This window comes from Giraffa tippelskirchi, chromosome 13 (genome assembly GCF_054371585.1).
Source record: "Giraffa tippelskirchi isolate mGirTip1 chromosome 13, T2T-mGirTip1v1.2.pri, whole genome shotgun sequence".
Taxonomy (NCBI): domain Eukaryota; kingdom Metazoa; phylum Chordata; class Mammalia; order Artiodactyla; family Giraffidae; genus Giraffa; species Giraffa tippelskirchi.
In genome coordinates this window covers 102,342,227-102,362,912 of record NC_137287.1, presented here as the reverse complement: position 1 = coordinate 102,362,912, position 20,686 = coordinate 102,342,227, and the positions used below count along the sequence as shown (strand labels likewise).

The 20,686-nt window shown below is 45.9% G+C and overlaps 1 long non-coding RNA gene across 5 annotated transcripts in view; it reads left to right on the top strand.

Moving 5' to 3' along the window:
* Positions 1-20,686, top strand: part of LOC145533390 (uncharacterized) — a 92,817-nt gene that overhangs the window by 69,395 nt on the left and 2,736 nt on the right. For 3 of the 5 annotated variants that reach the window (XR_014074040.1, XR_014074044.1, XR_014074043.1), the window contains one exon: positions 1,678-3,193. The exons of the other annotated variants lie outside the window; for them this stretch is intronic. This is a non-coding gene — a long non-coding RNA (uncharacterized LOC145533390). Of the gene's footprint in view, positions 1-1,677; positions 3,194-20,686 lie in introns of those variants that run through there. 5 annotated transcript variants of the gene reach the window in all.

The following is a 20,686-nucleotide window of genomic DNA, read 5'->3' as shown; positions in this document are numbered from 1 at the left end:
AGCCTAGAGCCTGTGCTCCACAACAAGAGAAGCCACCGCAATGAGCAGCCTGTGCACCACAACTAGAGAGTAGCTCCTGCTCGATGCAACTAGAGAAAGCCCGTGAGCAGCAAGAGAGACCTAGTACAGCCATAAATAAATAATCTTTTTTAAAAAAAATACACACTAAAGTAGCTAGAGGACACACATCTGAAGTGTGCAATTAAATGAATTTTTATGTAAGTATACACCCGTGTGACTGCTATCCACATCTATAGAACGTTTTCCCCACCCAGCAGGCTGCCTCCTGCCCAATCCCCAGGTGACCACTATTCTGATTTTTTATCACCATGAATGTTGTGTATTCTCAAAATTTGTGTAAGTATTCTCATTGTGCCCATTTGACAGATGAGGAAAAATAGACCAGATGCCTGCTGGCAACTCAGAGCCAAGCACTATGTGCACAGTTTAAAGTGAAGAGACATGGGCCATAGGTACTGTCCTCACCCGCATGCTCATGCTTTATTTATCAGAGGAAATGCCACTTTTAGCTCTCCGTTGATAGGATGGTCAGACACTTGATACTGCTCATCCAGAGGGTCTCACAGGAATTCTGGGGTTTTAGCAATCCAGAAAATGTAGGGAGGGTTGGGTCCCTTCAGGATCACCAGGGAGATACTTGCTGTCTGTACTGGGTTGAATGACATCCCCTTCCCCCAAATTCGTGTCCACACACAACCTCAGAATGTGACCTTATTTAGAAATAGGGCCTTTGCAGATGTAACCAAGTTAAGGTGTTGTAATAATGGAGTAGGGAAGCCCTTAAGCCAATGCCTAGTGTCCTGATGAGAAGAGGGAAATTTGGACACAGCCATAGGTATAGAGAGATCACTATGTGATGATGGAGGCAGACATTGGAGTGATGCTTCTACAGGTCCAGGAATGCCACAGATTGTGGACAAACCCAGAAGTCAGGAGAGGCTCGGAGCAGATATTTCCCCAGAGCCCCAGAGGGAAGATGGCCCTGCTCATACCTTGATTTTAAGTGTCTAGCCTCCAGAACTATGAGACAATACTATTATTATTTCTGTTGTTTTAAGCTATTCAGTTGGTTTTGCTGCTTTGTTACAGAAGTCTCAGAAAACAATACAGTCTCCAAGCCTGAGGTCTTGGGAGCTGCTACTTTAGACCCCAAATCTGGATAGGGTCCATTTTAGGAAAGAAAACCCTAGACAAACAAAGAGGCTGCCAAGGATCCCCTAACAAGAGCCTGGAACTCAGAACACAAGCAATCATCTTGTTGGGGTGGAAGAAAGAAAAATACCCCTCCCTTTAGGTGCTAGTTCTAAAAACAAGAGCCAAGAGACTTCCCTGGTGGTCCACTGGCTAAGACTCCAAGCTCCCAATGCAGCACGCCCAAGTTCAATCCCTGGTCAGGTAACTAGATCCCAAATGCCACAACTGAGACCTGGCAGAACCAAGTAAATTTATTGTTTAAAATAAATTTGTTTATTTTAAATAAACAAATAAAAACGAGTCAAAAGGCATCTCAACAGGTGACCTGAGGTGTGACATAAGCACTTTCCAGCTTTCACACAACAATGAAACTAAGTTTGCAGCTGCCACGAGAGCTGACTTCTTTGCCAGGCTGGATCTGCTTTCATTTTGGCAACAGCTTTTGTTATTCCCATTTTACAGATGTGGAAATGGAGGCTCTGAGACTTTACGTGACTGAGGCAGCAGGTGTGACGGCCCAGGCTTTGGGACCTTGTGACTGTTGGTAGGTTACGTCCCCTCCCTGAGCTTCTGGCTGCTGAACTACAAGTACCAAGATGTGCTTCTGATGGAGCTGCCTTTTCAAGCGTTATCCCACTATATCTTCACATTTTTCTGGGAGGCAGCCATCACCAACCTCGCCTCACAGTCCACAAGCCCGAGTCTTGAGGGAAGGGATGTACACAGGACATGTACAAACTGGAAAATGTAAAAGCTGTTCTCCTCTTGCAAGGATGTCATGCAATTTGAGTTGAGTAAAAGATAAGAATGTAGGTGAGCCTGGCACAGAGATAGTGCTTAATAAAGTCTTGCTTGAGATGTCACAGCTGGTGAGTGGCCAAAGGGGAAGTCACACCCAGATCTGTCACCCTAGAGTTGGCCCTCTAAGCTCCTTCTTCCAAGTGAAGCCCAGAGGAAATACCTGGCACAAAGTGAATCTTCAAGAAAAATTAACTGGTTCAAAGTATTATTTTCAGAAAGCTGAAAACATAAAGCTCATGCAAATACAGAGTAAGCACACGTCAAAGGTTTATTTAACTCATTAATGGGGGAAACAGAAGGATGGTAAATGTGGTTCAGTAAAGGACAAGATGGCCAAGTTAGGTGAAAGTCTTACAGGGCAACAAAATCACAAGCTTTCCCATTATTTTTACTATAGGACAGAAATCATTTGCAACTGTGTATCTTTTTATAAGGTAACTTGTAACTTCACTGAGCAAGGACTTGGATCAATAATCAACAGCAAAGTCAAACAAAGATATATGTATCATCTAGAGAAATAGGTGCCATGCTGGGCTGATCAGACAGTGCTTACGATGACATTGAAAAGACACACAGGCTTCCTTTTGTCTTGTTTCTTATGTTTTGGATATATTTGCATTGCAGCAGCTGCTGCTGCTGTTATTATTGTTATTTTTTCCTATTCCCTCTGCTGAAAGGCAGCTCACAGACCTGATAGGTTCCCAGAAGCCCAGAAACACACAGACCTCACCCCGCCCCCATATTCACGCAGGGACACGGGGACAGAACCTTCCCCTAAGGGTGAGCACATTGGGAAGGGCACACAGGCCAGGCAGCAGATCACACCCAGGCTGAAGGGGGCTGGGAGCCATCAGAGGGGCTTGTTCTGCAAACAACCCATCCACGAAGAGATCTCACCACATTCCTTGTCAAGTAAAATAAAGCGACCCATAGATAATAGGTAGAGCATGATTCCATTTAGGGTGGTACATGTGTGTGTATATGCAGATACATTTATGAATGTGCACGCAGAGAAGGCTCTCTGGAGAAATATCCCCAAACTGACAGTCGTGGGGGAGGTGAGAACCAAGGGGGAGCAGTCTTGTGAAACCGAGGGCAGTTTCTAAATTGCTTAGCTCCAGTTTCTTTTCCTTGTTACTTGTGTCCTCATTAAAATATATTCCTAAATGTACTTACATATGTTGGAAGGTTTCTGGAAGGTTTTGTTGGGGAACTAAGGGTGGGGGGCGGGCTGGGCTTTCCCACTGGTTCCCTTCTGTACTCTTGGGCTTCTCATCACTAGTATTATTTCTGACCATGAACGCATCTCCACCCGAGCAGTGTGTGAGGAAGAACCCCAGGCTTGCAGGCGGGGATCGGGGCGCCTGCTTCCAGGTCCCATGGGGTGCGGCGGAGGAAAGAGGTGCGGGCTTCGTAGGCAGCCCTCGCCGGCCCGGGGCTGGGTCAGGTCCGCAGCTGACGGTGCGGGCGGGGCTGGGGAGCAGGAGCAGATGGACGGGGCGCCGGACGGCTCGGGGTCCCCCGGTCCCGTCCAGGTGGCTCGGGCCGACTCTGGGCCAGCTGCGGGGGTTGGGGAGGGGCGGGCAACCGGGATGGGGAGGGGACCCCCGTTTTCCATGACAATGCCGAGGAGGCGCGTACAAAGGCGCCGCAATCAGCGTTTTATTGGTTCGAGTTAATTATCTGAGGCGGGGAGGGGGCGGGCGGGGCTAGGCGATTCCCGTGTGTGTGTGTGTGTGTGTGTGTGTGTGTGTGTGTGTGTGTGTGTGTGTGTGTGTGTGTGTGTGTGTGTGTGTGTGTGTGTGTGTGTGTGTGTGTGTGTGTGTGTGTGTGTGTGTGTGTGTGTGTGTGTGTGTGTGTGTGTGTGTGTGTGTGTGTGTGTGTCGAGACCCGAAGAGGAGGGGCAGTAGGAAAGCGGCTTTTCGCAGTCTGAAGAGGCAAAGCGCCACCGCCCCCTGGTGGGTACTTCATTCATTCGTTCATTCATTCATTCATTCATTCATTCACTCATTCATTCGTTCACTCACTCGCCCAGTCACAGAGTTGCTTTGCAAAGCATTGCTTGAGCTAGTCAAGAGTTAAGTGCTCAGATCAGGGCCTGACAAATGGGTCACATTTTAAAAATGCCGCGTCCTGGGCTGGGCGCCTCTTGGTTCCCCTCTCACCAGCCAAAGGCTCTCTAGTGCTGCAGGCTGATTTCTGTACAATCATAACGCAGCCTGGCAAACGCTAGCGAAGGGCAACAACAGGGCGTGGGCTCAGAGCAGGACCTTCTGCAGAGGAGGGAGCCTGAGAGGGCTGGCTGGAGGAGGCCTAGTCTGAGATAAGGCCGGAGAGGCAAGAGGGAATTAGCCACCTGAGGAGGTGGAGGGACTGGCCAGAGGAAGGCTTTGTCGGTAGAAGGGTCGGCAGGTACAAAGGGTTGCTGTAACAGCAAGTAAGGTGTACCCAGGAAGACTGGCTCACTGGGGAGGGGCCTGGCACTTACTGTGCAGGGGGTGGCCAAGTGGGCAAGGGTCAGATGAAAGCACAGGCTGTGGGTGGAGTGGGATGGGAGCACCTGTCCTGTCATTTCTAGTTTATCATTCTCTCCTTTAGATTTGGAGAGAATTTGGCTGTTCTCTTCATCCCCCACCATCTAATTGCTCCCATATGGGCCCAGGCCTTATCATTCTTCCCCTTTACCACTGTCCTGATGTCTCCTTGTTTTCCTCAGCCTTTCAATCTACCTGTACTCCAATCCCCAAAATGACCTTTCTAAAAGCAAAGCTATGTGGCACTACCTTTTAAACTTACAAATGCACAGGATCTATAACTCAGTGTCTGTATGTGACAGAAACCCCGTGTTGATAGTGGTTCAAACAAAGTAGAGGCATTTCTCTCTCATGTAAATAAAGTCTGGTGACTAGCAGTCTAGGGCTGGCATTGTACTCCATAGTTTGGAGAACTAGATTCCTTCTATCTTTCTAGTATGTTGACTTTATATGGCTTCTACTTCATGGCCCAGAATGGTTGCTCACACACAAGCCATCACATCTGCATCCTAGAGGGAGAGACTTCTCCTCATTCGAAAGAGGTCAAGTCCCTTTAAAGACCCTTTCTGGAAGTCACATGTGATCCTTCTGCTTATATTTCATAGACCAAAACTTGATTGCATGGCCACAGTAAGCTACAAAACAGGCTGAGAAACACAGTGTGTGTTCCAGGCATCCTGTATCCAGATGAAAACAGTAGGTTCTGTCTCAAAGGAAGAAGTGAAGCCTGGATAGTGGAGGCTTATTAGAACCATTAGTCTCTGTCACTTCAAGGAGTGTGTCCTACAGGTGCACTCACCCATGTGACACATGACATACCTACAAAGGTTATTCACAGCAGCATTGTCTGTAACAGCAAAGGACTGGAAACAACCTTACTAGGGGACTGGTTAAACACATTTGGTGACATCCAGGCACTGGAGCACTACGCAGCCATAAACACAAATGACATTCATGGTACACTGACATGAAACAGCATTTCAGGTATTCCACCTTGGAAAACAGTTTGGCAGTTTCTTATCAAGTTAAACATACACCTACCCTATGACCCAGCAACTTTGCCCTTGGGTTTTTGCCTCAAAGAAACATATGTTCCCACAAGGACTGGTCCACAAACATCCATAAGTTTCATTTGTAATAGACAATAAGTGGAGGCAGCTTAGTGTCCGTCAACCAGGGGATGATTAAGCAAACTAGTGACTCCACATTGTGGGATGCGACACTGTGGCACCAGTGAGTGAGCTAGTGATACGTGCAACAACCTGGAAGAATCTCAGAACACAGCTGAGCAAAACCAAGATGGACACAAGAAAATTACTTGCCTTAATGATGTTATTGATATGAAATTCTAGAACAATTGAAATAAATCAATTGATGGTGATAGAAATTAGATCAGTGACTTCCTCTAGGCCATGGGGAGGGAGTGACTGGGAAGGGACGTGAAAGAACTTCTTGGGGTGCTGGAAATGTTTTGTTTCATGATTGCATATTGTTTACACAGATACATTTCACTGTATTAAATGATGCCTTTTCTCCTTTAAAAGGCAAGGTGCAGAACAGTGTGTAAATTATGTGTCCTTTATGTTTAAAAAGGAAAGAAACTTGCCTGTATCTGCATGGACTGTCTCTGGGAGAGGCTGGTAACAGTGGCTGCCTACAGGGTGGGAACCGGATGGGGAAGAAGGAGACTTCTTTGCCACATCCTGTTACACCTGTTGACTCTTAATATCTTTGCCATGTCCTATTACACCTGTTGACTCTTAATTCAGCTCTTATATAGCTGAATATATTACCTAAATAAAAATTAAAAATGAAGAGATCAGTTACATGCAAATTTGACATCAACATGTGCTCAGTCATGTCTGACTCTTTGTGACCCCATTGACTGTAGCCTGCCAGGCTACTCTGTCCATGGGATTCTCCAGGCATGAATAGTGGCGTGGGTTGCCATTTCCCTTCTCCACGGGATCTTCCCAAGCCAGGGATCAAACCCATGTCTCCTGTGGCTCCTGCATTACAGGCGGATTCTTTACCGCTGAGCTACCGGGGAAGCCCTGACATCAACACGTCCCTGCTTTAAATCCTTTAGTGATTCCCCAACACCATTGGGGCAAAGTTCAGACTCTGAGCTGTTTCTGCCTTGTCCGGCCTCATCCAGGCAGCATCCTTCCAGGTACTTGTCACCTACCTGCTGACAGCTCAATGCCAGGGCTCTCTCAGTCCTGTGTGCCTGTGCTCTTACCTCAGCCACACTTTCCTGCAAGGGTTGGCTGCTTGGTGAAGTTCTCACCAGTCCCCAGTCTGAGTGGGTTGCTCTAGCCTCCATGGTCCTCCCTTCTTCCTCATCTGTCCAGACCGCCATGTGTACTGGGTGTTTACTGCGAGCTGGACTGCAGGGTTCCTGGAGATGGATAGGAACCTGCTTCCATGTCTGTTTCCCTCTAGACAGCAGGCTTCTCCTGCCAGAGACTGCATTAGAGCTGCTGGCCTGGGGCAGAGGCCTTGATAAATGTGATGTTTTGAAATCAACTGATAGCTGCATAGAGGATCTGTCCCATGACAAGGCCAACACAGCCCTGCTCTCTTTGGACATGTAGAGAAGACACATTTCTTGGCATTGTGTGATCTGAAATCCTGACCCCTGGCCCTTGTGAAGATAACCTCCTTTGGAAATAGGGTCTTTGCAGATGAAATCAAGTATGAGGTCACACTGGATTAGGGTGAGCCCTAATCCAATGACTCACGTCCTTATAAGAAGAAGGAAATTTGGGTACAGACACAGAGGGAAGAAGGCCATATGAAGATGGAGGTTGAGATAGAGTGATATGGTTACAAGCCAAGGGACACCAAGGATTGCAGGCAACTCCCCACAGCTGGGAGAGCAAAGAAGCATCTTTTTCCTTCCCTGGAGCCTTTAGAAAGAGCATGGCCTTGCTGACACCATGATATTGGATTTCAAGTGTTCAGAACTGTGAGAGAATAAATTTCTGTTGCCTTAAGCCATCTAGTTTGTGGTAATTTCTTACTTCAGCCCCAGGAAACTAATATTCACGCTAAACCAATCAACACCTGAGACAATCCTAGGTAGTGACAGTGCTTTGGAAAAATAAAGCAGCTCGTAAACAGGGCATGTACAGAGAGCTGACTGGGAGCAGCAGCCCCATAACAGCCAGGATGCTCAAGGAAGGCCTCTTGGAGGAGGTGATATTTCTAGATTTCTAGATGAGGAGTCCACCATGTGATGATCAGGTGCTGGGGGCAGGGGACGAGCTTGGGGCTTTTGTAGGCTACTGGCTCCAGCCCTGACCATGGAGGACACCTTGCCAAGGTCTTTGGGGAAGTCCCCAGAGATGAACTAGGAAGAGACTGTCTTCTCTTTGCCTCTGTGGGTCTTAGAATCTACTGTGTGGCTGGTGCAGGTTGTCCCGGGTTGGGCCGGCTGGCAGTCGATGGAGGAGGCCAGCCTCACAGCTGACACTCTGCGTGGTAATTGTGATTAACTATCGGGTCCTCTTTCCTGCTCAGGCCTTAGGCTGCGGGTGTGACAGCTGCGGAGTGAAGCAATGAGGCCAGGAAGGGGTTAATGGGCTGCCTCTCCATCTGAGCCCTTCAGACAATGAGAGGAGGTGGGCATGGGGGGCTCTGGTGGGGGGGTTGTGGTATCAGCTGGGGTGAGTGAATGGAGGGGACAGAGGCCTTGTCCCCAGAGAAAGGGTGTGAGTGCTCTGTGGGGAGAGGGGTCAGAACCCTCCCCCTGCTATTATTTCCATCCAGCCCTAGCATCTTCTCCCTGCCTCCACCCAGCTCTTGCATCCCAGACAACTGCCCTCTTGGCTCCAGAGTGGGCAGCATCTTCAGCCTTGTGAAATTCAAGGAAGGAGTCTGAAAGCCAAAGAACTGGAGAATCGTGAAATGTCATTGCTGGCGGGAAGCTCATCCATTCCCGTCATTTTCAAACTTTTTGTGCTTAATTATTAGCAGTGGAACACAGAATCCCCCACCTTACCTCATTTTTCTCCCCAAATAATAAATAGTGCATTGACTATCTTGAGAACAGTCTCAGTGCCAAGCCTGCCTCCTTCATCCCCAGTTCCACCGGAGGCATGACACACGTGTAAGTTAGGCGGCTGTCACCACAATTGATATATAGAACATTTCCATCACCCCCACATTCCCTCATGCCCCTTTGTAGTTCATTTCTTTTCCCTCAATCCCTGGTACAATAGGTTGAATAAGGGCGCCCCCAAAAGTGCTGAGTTCTAACCCTGAATTTCATATATGTTACCTTACTTGGAAAAAAAATCTTTGTAGATGTGATTAAATTAGGGATCTTGAATTGAAGATTGCCCTACATTATTCAGGCAGACCCTAAATGCCATCACATCCCTTATAAGAGAGAGGCAAACATGCAGAGGAGGAGCTGATGTGACCACAGAAGCAGAGATTGGAGTGATGTGGCCTCAAGCCAAGGAGAGAGCCACAGAAGCTGGAAGAGGCAGGGAACAGCTTGTCCTTGGGAAACTTCTGAGGGCGTGCAGCCTTGCCAACACCTTCATTTCAGACTTCTGGCCCTGGAGCTATAGGAGAACCAGTTTCTGTTGTTTTAAGCCACCCAGTTTGTGGTACGTTGTTACAGTAGTTCTAGGAAATGAATACACCCAACAACCATGACCTATTTTCTGTAGAGTTTTGCCTTTGCAAGAATGTTGGATAAATGGAATCCTACCGTATGTAGCCCTTTGAGTCTGGTTTCTTTCACTCAACATAATACATTTGAGATTCACCCATGTGGTTCCATTTGTCAGAAGTCTGTTCCTTTTTATTGCCAAGTAGTATTTCATTGTATGGATACACCACCACTTATTTCTCATTCACCAGTTGAAAGGCATTTGGGCCTGTTCCAATTACTGGTGATTATGATAAATAAGGCTGCTATGAACATGTGCATGCAGGCCTTTGAGTGGACATGAGCCCATTCCTCTAGGGTATATATCTAGGAGTGTGATTAGTGGATCATATTACAACTGTATTTATAGTTCTATAAGAAACTGACAAACTGTTTTCCAACTTGACTGTACCATTTGGCATTCCTACCAGCACTTAGTATTGTCAGTTTTTTTTTTTAATTGGACTTTCAATAAGTATGTAGTGATCACAGGGTTGTGAGGTTGTTGTGGGCATTAAATGCTGGGAATAATGCTTATAACATAAGCATGTGGTCTCTGCCTCAGAAGCGTTAGGTCCTCCTTTTGTTATTACTATGGGGAGGCCAGGACATAACCAAGGCTGGAGAACTCAAGTGCCTGGTGGGCTAGGCCAGGGCTTTGGGGAGCGGGCAAGCACATATCCTTCTGGAAGGTCAGGGTCCCCAGGAAACAGACTGTGAGATGGAGATTTGTGAGCAGGTGGTTTCCCAGGGAACGCTCTTTAGATATTGAGGCAGTTGCAACAGAGGAGGCCTTGGGCAGTTTCATCAGGAGCTCTGGAGTGGGCACAGGCCTTCAGAGATGTCATGATCTGCGACAGGCAGGTCAGACCACTGTGCTCTGCACTGACCAGTCTTTGGAGTGACTGCTCCTGGATACGAGCCGTCAGCAGCCAACACTGTAGGCACGGGGTTGGGAGGGGCGGGGGGGCTGGCACTTCAATCCAGGTGATGTCGGCTAGTGGGCAAGACAGGCCCAGTGGTCACAGCTTTCAATTTTTCCCAAGTAGCAGTAAATCTACATTTTGATGTAGTCTTTCAATTTTTAAAAATACTGGAAACTCTTTCAGACTTTTAGAACACATTGTGAGGAGCTGACATGCCAGGCACAAAGGCTGAAAGGGGCCTGGGACTGCCCGTTGCTGTCCCCTGAAATAAAAGCTTCTCTATCACCAGCTGACCTCTCATTAGCGCCCGGTTCCCCATGGAGTGAGCTCCACAGGGCAGGTAACTTTGAGTTATGCTCCCCACAGCATCCATAGGTCGAGGCTTGGCAGAAACTGAAGTTGAGTGAAAACAGGCAGAGCCAAAATGGGTGATTTGCTGCTGCTTGCAGGGTATGTATTTGCCAAGAAAGGGCAAGACAACAACAAAAAACCAAACAACTCGATGAAAAAAATGGAGTCGACATTTTTGCAAAGAAAATATACAAATGGTCAATAAGCCAATAAAAAGGTGCTCAACACTAGTCATCATTGCATGCGTGCTCAGTCGCTTCAGTTGTGTCTCTTTGCGACCCTATGGACCGTAGCCCAGTAGCCTCCTCTGTCCATGGGATTCTCCAGGCCAGAACACTGGAGGGGATTGCCATGCCCTCTCCAGGCGATCTTCCTGACCCAGGGATCAAACCTGCATCTCTTAAGTCTCCTGCCCTGCCAGACAGGTTCTTTATCACTAGCAACACCTGGGAAGCCCAGTGATCATTAAGGGAATGCAAATCAAAATCACAATTAATGAGAGAGCATGTCACACCCATTAGGATGGTTATTGTTTAAAAAACACACAGAAAAGAGTAAGTGTTGGTGAGGATATGGAGAAAATATAATCCTTGTTCACTGCTGGTTGGAATACAAAATGGTGCAGCTGTTGTGGAAAAGAGCATAGCAGTTCCTCAAAAATATAAACATAAAACTGCCATGAAAGTGAAAGTGCTAGTCACTCAAGTGTCCACCTCTTTGCCATCCCACAGACTGTAGCCCGCCAGGCTCCTCTGTCCGTGGGATTTTCCAGGGAAGAATACTGGAGTGGGTAGCCATTTCCTTCTCGAGGGTGTCTTCCTGATTACCATATGATCCAGCAATTACACTTCCAGGTACATAGCTAGAGGACTGGAAGCAGAGACTTGAGCAGATATTTGTACGCCCGTGTTCACAGCAGCGTTATTCGAAACAGCCAAAAGGTGGCAGCATTTCCAGCGTCCATTGACAGATAAATGGATAAACAAAATGTGGTATATATAATGGAATGTTATTCAGCCTTAAAAAGGAAGGAATTTCTGACATACGCTGGAATATAGGTGAACATTGACGATGCTATGCTGACGGAAATGTGTTACATAAAAGGACAAACATAATTTCACTTATGTGAGCTACCTAGAGTAATCAAAATCATAGAGATAAAAAGTAGAATCGTGGTTGCTAGGAACTCGGGGGAAGGGGAAATGGGGCATTGTAGTTGATCAGGTACAGAATTTCAGTTTGGAAAGATGATAAAGTTTTGCAGATAACTGGTAGTGTGGGTTGCACACCAATGGAAATGTGCTTAGTGCCACTGAACTGTATACTTAAAATGGTAACTTCTATGTTGTATATATTTTACCAAAATTTTTAAAAATAAGACAAAAAAAAAAAAGGAGAACAATTCTCCTCTAACGTGGGAGCCAGCTCCAAGATGGCGCCCAGGGACCCATGCCTGCTGCTGTTCATGCCCTGATGGCTGCCTTATGAAGCCAACAGGTAGTGCAGGAATGAGAGGGTGACTCCTGGGTGAGGCCATAAAAGGCACGGCATCTTTCGTTTTGTTCACTTGGTCACTGACTGGGGGCCGGCGGCCATCTTGTCATGAGGACACTCAAGCTGCCCATGGAGAGGAACTAGGGTTCTTCCGTTACAACCTGCATCATGTGAGCCATCTGCCTTGGGTATGACTTCTCCAGCCCCACGAAGCCTTCAGATGACTGCGGCCTCATGAAAAATTCTGAGCCAGAGCCACCCAGCTAAGCCACTCCTGAATTCCTGACCCACAGAAACGGTTTGAGATAATAAATGTTTATTGTCATCCTAAGCCACTGAGTTTTGAGTTCGTTTGCTGTGCAGCGCTTGATAACGAATACCTTCTCACCAAATGTATGTCATGTATTTTATTACATATCATAACAATTTCTTTCACACCCACACATCAAATTCATCAAATTCTGTGGGCTCATCCTTCAAAATATATCCAGAGTCCAAGTCCTTCCTTCCACTTCCACAATCACCACCTGGGCCATTGCCACGGCCTCTGCACTGGTCTCCCTGCTTCACTCCTTCCTGGACTGCCTAGGCGGCCCGAGAGATCCTGCCTTCATGCCTAAGTGGGGCTGTGACAGGAGGGGTGACCTCATGACATCTGGGGGCTGCAGGAAGACTTCAAGTAGGAGACTCCCTTGGGGGAAATGGCAGCATTTAGCAGGGGCCTTCCCAGGGGATGTCTCCTCTCCTCCCCACAGGGGAGTGGCTCCTGACATGGCCAGACAGAGAGGGTGGTGTCAGGGCCAAGTGAGGGGTGTGTTGTGGTTCTGTTCCCTTCATAGCACCGAGGGACCTTGCACTCAGTAGTTTGGAGCCACCCTGGCTGAGCATGTGAGCACAAGAAGGGGTGTGTCCATGCATCCCATATACCTTCCTCAGAAGGCCAAGGAGTGCAGTAGTTTAGAGCAGAGCCACTGGAATTAAAAATCTCAGCTCTTATGCGCTGGCTGAGTGACCTTGGGCAAGTTGCCCAACCTCTCAGTGCCTTCATCTTCTCCTTTGTAACCTGAAACTGAAAATGCTAATACCTACTTCATAGGGCTGTTATGGTTTATTGAGTTAATGTGTACAGAAGGCCTTGAAACAGTGTTAGCTGTTCCAACAGAACATTTTCTGCTCTGCTAGGGTTGGCTGTTAATATTATTATGGGCATAGCTGAAATCCCTGCTCTGCCATGGACTTGCTCTCCGACCTAGCACAGCTCACTTTGCCTCTCTGGGCTCAGTTTTCTCACCTGTAAAATGGGATCGCATTGGCACTATCCATAGGGCAGTTGTGAAGATTCAGTTCAGTTCAGTTCAGTCACTCAGTCGTGTCTGACTCTTAGCGACCCCATGAACCGCAGCACGCCAGGCCTCCCTGTCCATCACCAACTCCCAGAGTCTATCCAAACTCATGTCCACTGAGTCGGTGATGCCTTCTAACCATCTCATCCTCTGTCGTCCCCTTCTCCTCCTGCCTTCAATCTTTCCCAACATCAGGGTCTTTTCAAATGGGTCAGCTCTTCGTATCAGGTGGCCAAAATATTGGAGTCTCAGCTTCAACATCAGTCCTTCCAATCCTCCAATCCTTGTGAGAATTCAAGGAGATCTCATACGGGAAGGCCTCTTTCTCATGTAAGGTTGGTTGTTGGTTAGGCACTTACTCGAGATGCTGGGTGTGTCTGCCCGTGTGGGCGTGGCAGGCACTCGTGCGGACACCTTCCCTCTGGATGAGCCCCCGCCGCCGCCCTGCGGTCAGCAGGACCCCAACTGATTAACCCTCGAGACAGACCCTTTTCTTACCCTTTCTCCTGCTTCTTGGGTTGCAGCGCCACCTGCTGGCGCAAAGCTACATTGCATCCAGGGTTCCCTGTCTACACGGCGGGAAGGGAATAAACTGGAGCTCTTAACTGTGTGCACGCAAACATACGTCGACGTAGGTGTCAACCTCTAGCGTGTCACCTTCATGCAGCAACCTCAGGGAGGTCACGCAGAGCCAGCTGTGAAGCTGGGTGGGATTCGAATCCATATCCCCTTTCTCCTCACTCCAAACACCCTTCTAGAGTGTGTTCAAGTTCTGCATGTGGACTTTCCCTCGCCTCCACTCATGAAGGAGCCGGAGCCGAGGTCGGGGGTCCTTGGGAGAATGTCATGGCTGTCTCCCGGGGCTCGGATCGAAGGAGAAAGAGCAGTGGACTGTGAGTCCTCAAGGTGGAGTCTCTCTCTGGCTTCCCCAACCATCAGCTCAACTACCTTTGGAAAGTCCCCAGCATTTGTTCCAGCCCTTATCATTTTGAAAACATAGTTACTGCGGGGGAGAGCATTTAACGTGGGTGAGGAGAAAATTAAAAGTAAACACATTTTAAAAAAACACTGAAAAATCCTTTCAATCTCTCATAAAATAAGGCATTGGCAGTTTTCTGAATAGAGTCCTTTGCAGTAATAAATACACTGAACATAAAGAGTGGCGGAGTGTGGTAGCCATTACATTGGTTTGCACACTATAATTTTAGATTCGCTCTCGCTCAGCTGTGTGGGATTCTGTCCACGCCCCCAGCATCTTGCTCACAGCTGGGCTCATGTCCAGGCAGAACCGCCCCCACTGTGTACAGTGTAGGCATCCTCCCTTCCCTCTCTCTCTTTCTGGACACACAGTTGCCTTTCTGAAGTTACATAATAAAAACAGCTAACATTTATTGAGCAGGCACTGTTCTGAGACCTTTATCTGCATTAACTCACATCATCCTCCCAGTAACACTATGAAGCAGCATTATGACAGTTGAGTTAACTGAGGAGCTGAGAGGTTAAGTGACTAACCCAAGATCACACAGCTAGTAGATGGTCGAGCCTGGACTTGAGACCAGGAAGTCTAGGACCAGAGCCCACACACTTGACAGTCGTGCTACCCATTTGAAGGGAGGCCACAGGTTGAGAGTAATACAGCAAGAAAATAGAAGGAGGCTGAAACCATGATGATTGTGGAGCAAACACTCTGCCTGGAATCCAGATTTAATGTGATAGAGAAATACACTTCTATGTTTCTTAAGCTTCTATAATGTGGGGGACATTTTGTTACACAATGGAATTCTCATATTTGTATATATGTGTGTGTTGGTCGCTCAGTCGTGTCTGACCCTTTGCGATCCCATGGACTGTAGCCTGCCAGGCTTCTCTGTCCATGAAATTCTCCAGGCAAGAATACTGGAGTGGGTTGCCAATTCCTGCTCCAGAGATTTGTATATGTATGTTTCTCCTTATGTAAGCATATTTTATATATATATATATATATATATATATACACACATACATATCAGTTCAGTTCAGTTGCTCAGTTGGTTCCGACTCTTTGCAACCCCATGGACTGCAGCACGTCAGGCTTCTCTGTCCAACACCAACTCCCGGAGCTTGCTCAAACTCATGTCCATCGAGTTGGTGATGCCATCCAACCATCTCATCTTCTGTTGTCCCCTTCTTCTCCTGCCTTCAATCTTTCCCAGCATCAGGGTCTTTTCCAATGAGTCAGTTCCTCGCATCAGGTGGCCAAAGTATTGGAACTTTAGCTTCAGCATCGGTTCTTCCAATGAATATTCAGGACTGATTTCCTTTAGAATTGACTGGTTTGATCTCCTTGCTGTGCAAGGGACTCTCAAGAGTCTTCTCCAGCACCACAGTTCAAAAGCATCAATTCTTCAGTGCTTAGCTTTCTTTATAGTCCAACGCTCACATCCATACATGACTACTGGAAAAACCATATATATATATACATATATATACACAGACTCACTCACACACACTCACAGTCAGTCACACAGAAAGAGGACTTGAAAAGATAGATACCAAAATGTTAGCCTAATTAATTCTGGAGGAAGTGATTTCTGATGATTTCTTTTTTCTTCTTGACAATTTGCTGTACTCTGATATTTTTTTGTTTGAGCATGTGTTATTTCAAAACTCTACAAAAAGAAAAGTCTAAAGAAAGAAGCATCCTGTAAATAGATCCTATTGTTTAAATCACCTTCATTTGTTCATAGGAGCCTTCATAGGTCACACACACATACAAACTTAGATTTTATAGAAGATTTGACTTTGCTTCCTGTGGGCTATGGAACTTTTCTTCAGTTGTTCTTTTTTACTGAATGAAATGCCGTGGGGATGTTTCCATGTCCCTACGTAGAGGGTGGCCTCGTTTCTTGTAACCAGCGCAAAGCACTGCCTGATTGGGAGTGCCGGTTTACAGAACAGCTCTGTTGGTGGACCTCTGCAGTTTCTAATTTTAAGCTACTGAAAACAACATGGTGATGAAAGTCTTGAGACCTGCCCCTCTGCGTTCGTATGGGGCTTTAAAGTCTAACTAACTTCTGATCTGGGAGCCCTGCTTATTTGCTGTGTGACCTTAGGCAACTTACTGTGCATCTCTGAGTCTCTATCTCCTCAGCTGCAAAACAGGGGAAATATTGAAGCTTGCCCCATAGTATTATTTTGAGAATTATAACATCTAAAATTTATCACATGCTTACTACATGCCAGACACTTTTGTAAGTGCTTCTCAAGTGTTAACTAATTTAATGCTCACTATAGCGTGACGTGAGGTAATGCTTAGATAGATGCCCTAAAGTTTTCTAGAAGCTTTCAGCTTTCAAACAGCCACCGTGAAATCCTCTGGCTAAATCTTCACATAGAACCATTCCACAGACTTCTTAGAGTTGGTGGTAAAAGGAGCTATTTGTGTGATTTCAATTTTTAAAAATTTGTTGAGATTCATCTTGTAGCCTGACATATTGTCTATCCTAGAGAATTTCGCATGTGCATTTGAGAAAAATGTATTCTGCTGTTTTGGGGTGGAATATTCTACAAATGTCTTTTAGATCTAGTGGTTTATAGTGTTGTCCAAGTCTTCTATTTCCTTGTTGATCTTCTGCCTAGTTGTCTATCCATTATTGAAAGTGGGGTATTAAAGGGCCCACTTATTATTATTGAATTGTCTATTTCTCTTTTTAATTCTGTCCATTTTTGCTTCATATATTTTGGGGCTCTGTTGTTATAATTCATATATTCTGGGTGCATATATATTTATAGTTTTTATATCATCCTGATGGATTGACCGTCTGATATTGCTGTTTGCATGATATATATATATATATTTTTTTTCATCCTTTAACTCTCAACCTATCTGTATCTTTGAATCTAGAATGTGTCTCCTGTTAGAGCGTGGTATTTTTGTCCAATCAGAACTAAAGTTACATCTGCCATTTTACTTTATGTTTTCTATATGTCTCACATCTTCCCCCAGGTTTTACCTCTATAAACATCATGAAGTGAATCAGGCAAGATCATGCCATTGCAAAACCAGAATTGTAATACATGATACACAACTTGATGTACGTGATACACAGCTCTGGCAAGTTCCAGGGCCTCAGCTACTCATTCTTAAAGGGATAGCACTAGTCTCTGCATATTCTGCCTACAAAAGCACTAATTTCTCGTCTCTTCATTTCACTTCCAGAGGAGTCTGTGTGTGTGTGTGTGTGTGTGTGTGTGTGTGTGTGTGTGTGTGTGTGTCCTGTGGAGCGATGGAGTTGAGGCCAAGGGGTGGACTGGAGTTTTCCGTTTCTATTTCAAACCAGATGACAATGACAATGAACCAAGAAGGCGGTGTATCTCTCTGTGGCCCAGTTCCCTTGTCTGAAGCCAAGGTTTTCTGGTCTGGCTCGCATGCTTTGAGACTCATGTCTCTGATGCAGAAAGACGATGTAATACAGAACCTAGGCATTCTGGGTTCAAGTATTGGTTCCCCCAGTCACCGGCTGTGTGACTTCACATAAGATACTTAACGTTTCTGTGCCTCAGTTTCTTCATTTGCAAAATAGAACCGATAATAACAGGACGTATTTCGTAGTGCTTCTGTGAGAATTAAATCAGTAAAGACTCAGGAAGAGCCCAGGGCTTGGGGAGACCTGTGGCAGATGACCGCAGGAATGGCCCTGTGCCCTGACATCTGGCCCACCAGGAAGGGCGGCAGCGGGAAGCACAGGTCACTGTGGTGGACATTGGTGGGGGGCTGAACACTTCCTTTTCGGGGATTCCATTGATGACCAATCCCGTTTTGGATGACTTCACAGGTCTCTCCTCAGAGCAGTCCTGATATTATGTTTCCAAGTTCCTGGGACCACCTTCCTCCAGGATAAATCTGAAGTATGGTACCTCAGTATTTAAACCAACAGCTCATTAGAAAGAACCCTGGATTCAGAGCCAGGGTCTGTGCCCTGACTTTGCAGCCCGTTTTCTGGGGAACTCTGGCTCATTCATTCCTCCATCTGGACCTCTGCTTTCACATCTGCCGTGTGATGTCGGATTCTGGGGGCTGTTTTATAAAGGATGTCATAAGAAACATACATGCACCTTATAAACTTAAAGAGTCTGTGAGGATGCAAGAGGGCATACCACTGGATCTGTTTTCTGTTGCTGCTTGGTTACCTTAAGCAGCAGCTTAAAATGATGCCAATTTACTATCTCACAACTCTTAAGTTAGAAGTTGGACACAGGTCTCACAGAGCTAAATCACAGTGTCCACAGAGCTGTGCCCTTACACAGGAGAAGAATCGTTTCCGTGCTCATTCAGGTTGTCAGCAGAATCAAGTTCCTTGTGGTCACAGCTTCCTGCTTCCTTGATGGCTGTCAGCCAGGGCTGTACTTGGCTCCTCGGAGCCTCTCTTCTTGGTCTTTGCATATAGGTTTTTCCTGAATCTCAGAGCCAAGACACTTGGCATCTCTCTGACTTCTGCCAGGTCTTTTTTCCTTTCTCTTCCTTCCTTCTTTCCCTGCTTCCTCCTCCTTCTTTTTCTCCCTCTTTCCTTTTCTCTTTCTTTTATTTTCCTTTCTCTTCCCTTCCCTCGTTCCTTCCTTCCCCCCTCCCCCTTCCTCCCTTTCTCTCTCCAGCTGTAATGAGACACAACTGACATATAACACTGTGTAAGTGTAAGGTGTATGACTCTGATGACTTGATACATGTATATATTGTAAAATGGTTACCTCAATAAGGTTAGTTAACACATTCATCACCTCCAATAGTTACTATCTTGTGTGTGGTGATAATACTTAAGATCCACTCTTTTATTGAGGTTCAAGCATATAATACAGTTTTGGGTTTTTTTGCCTTGCTGCACAGCATGTGGGATCTTAATTCCCCAACCAGGGATCAAACTATGTCCCCTGCATTGGAAGTGTGGAGTCTTAACCACTGGACAACCAGGGAAGTCCTCAAGTATACAGTACCATTGTTGACGATACGTTGCTTCTTCAGGACTTTTTCATCTTGTAACTGGAACTTCATACCCTTTGACTAACATTTATTCCATCCTCCAGCCCCTGGCAACCACCAATCTATTAGGTTGGTGCATGTAGTTGAGGTTTCAGGCTGTGAATTTTAAACCATTGTAACTAGGCTCAAACACATCTTTATAGATCAAAATAGGAACCATTAAATTTTGTGCTTATTCCTGTAACACAAATATCTGTGCTTCGGGATTTGATGAACTCTTGGAAAGCATTTCTTGCCTCCTGCTGATGGTGGAAGCATGTTCCCTGAAAAAAGTTGTTGAGATGCTTGAAGAAGTGATAGCTGGTTAACGAAAGGTCAGATGAATATGGTGGATGAAACAAAACTTCATAGCTCAATTCATTGTACTTTTGAAGCATTGGGTGTGTGACATGTGGTCGAGCATTGTGGTGGAGAAAAATTGGGCACTTTCTGTCGACCAATGCGAGCTGCAGGCATTACAGTTTTCTGTGTATCTCATCAATTTGCTCAGATGTAATGGTTTCGCTGGGACTCAAAGCTGTAGTGGATCAGGTGGATCAGACCAGCAGCAGACTGCCAAACAGTGACCACGACCTTCTTTTGGTGCAAGATTGGTTTTGGGAAGTGCTTCGGAGATTCTTATTGGTCTAATTACTGAGTTGGTTATTGCCAGTTGTCATATAAAATCCACTTTTCGCCACATGTCACAATCTGATAGAGAAACAGTCCTTTGTTGTTGTATAGAATAAGAGAAGATGACACTTCAAAATGATGATTTTTTCGATTTGCGGTTAGGTCATGAGGAACCCACTTGTCGAGCTTTTTGACCTTTTCAATTTGCTTCAAATGCCGTAAAACCACAGAACGGTCAACGTTGAGTTCTTCGGCAACTTCTCATGTAGTTGTAAGAGGATCAGCTTTGATGATGCTCTCGATTGGTTGTTGTCAACTTCCGACCGCCAGCCACCGCACTCCTCATCTTCAAGGATCTCGTCTCCTTTGCAAAACTTCTTGAACCGCCATTGTGCTGTATGTTCATTAATAGTTCCTGGGCCAAATGTGCACGTTGTGAGCTTTCTCTGCTGCCCTACAGCCCATTTTGAACTCAAATAAGAAAATCACTTGAATTTGCTTTTTGTTTAATGTCATTCCCTTAGCCTAAAATAAGTATAAAATAAATAGCAAGTAATAAACCATTAGCAAAAAAAAAAAATGCATTATATAACCACATTTAAGAATGTATTCCAATACCAAATGACAAAGTTCAAAAATGCAAAACTACAATTACTTTTGCACCAATCTAATGCTCTGTTTCTACATAGTTCAAGTTTAAGATTTCACATATAAGTGAGAATATACAGTAC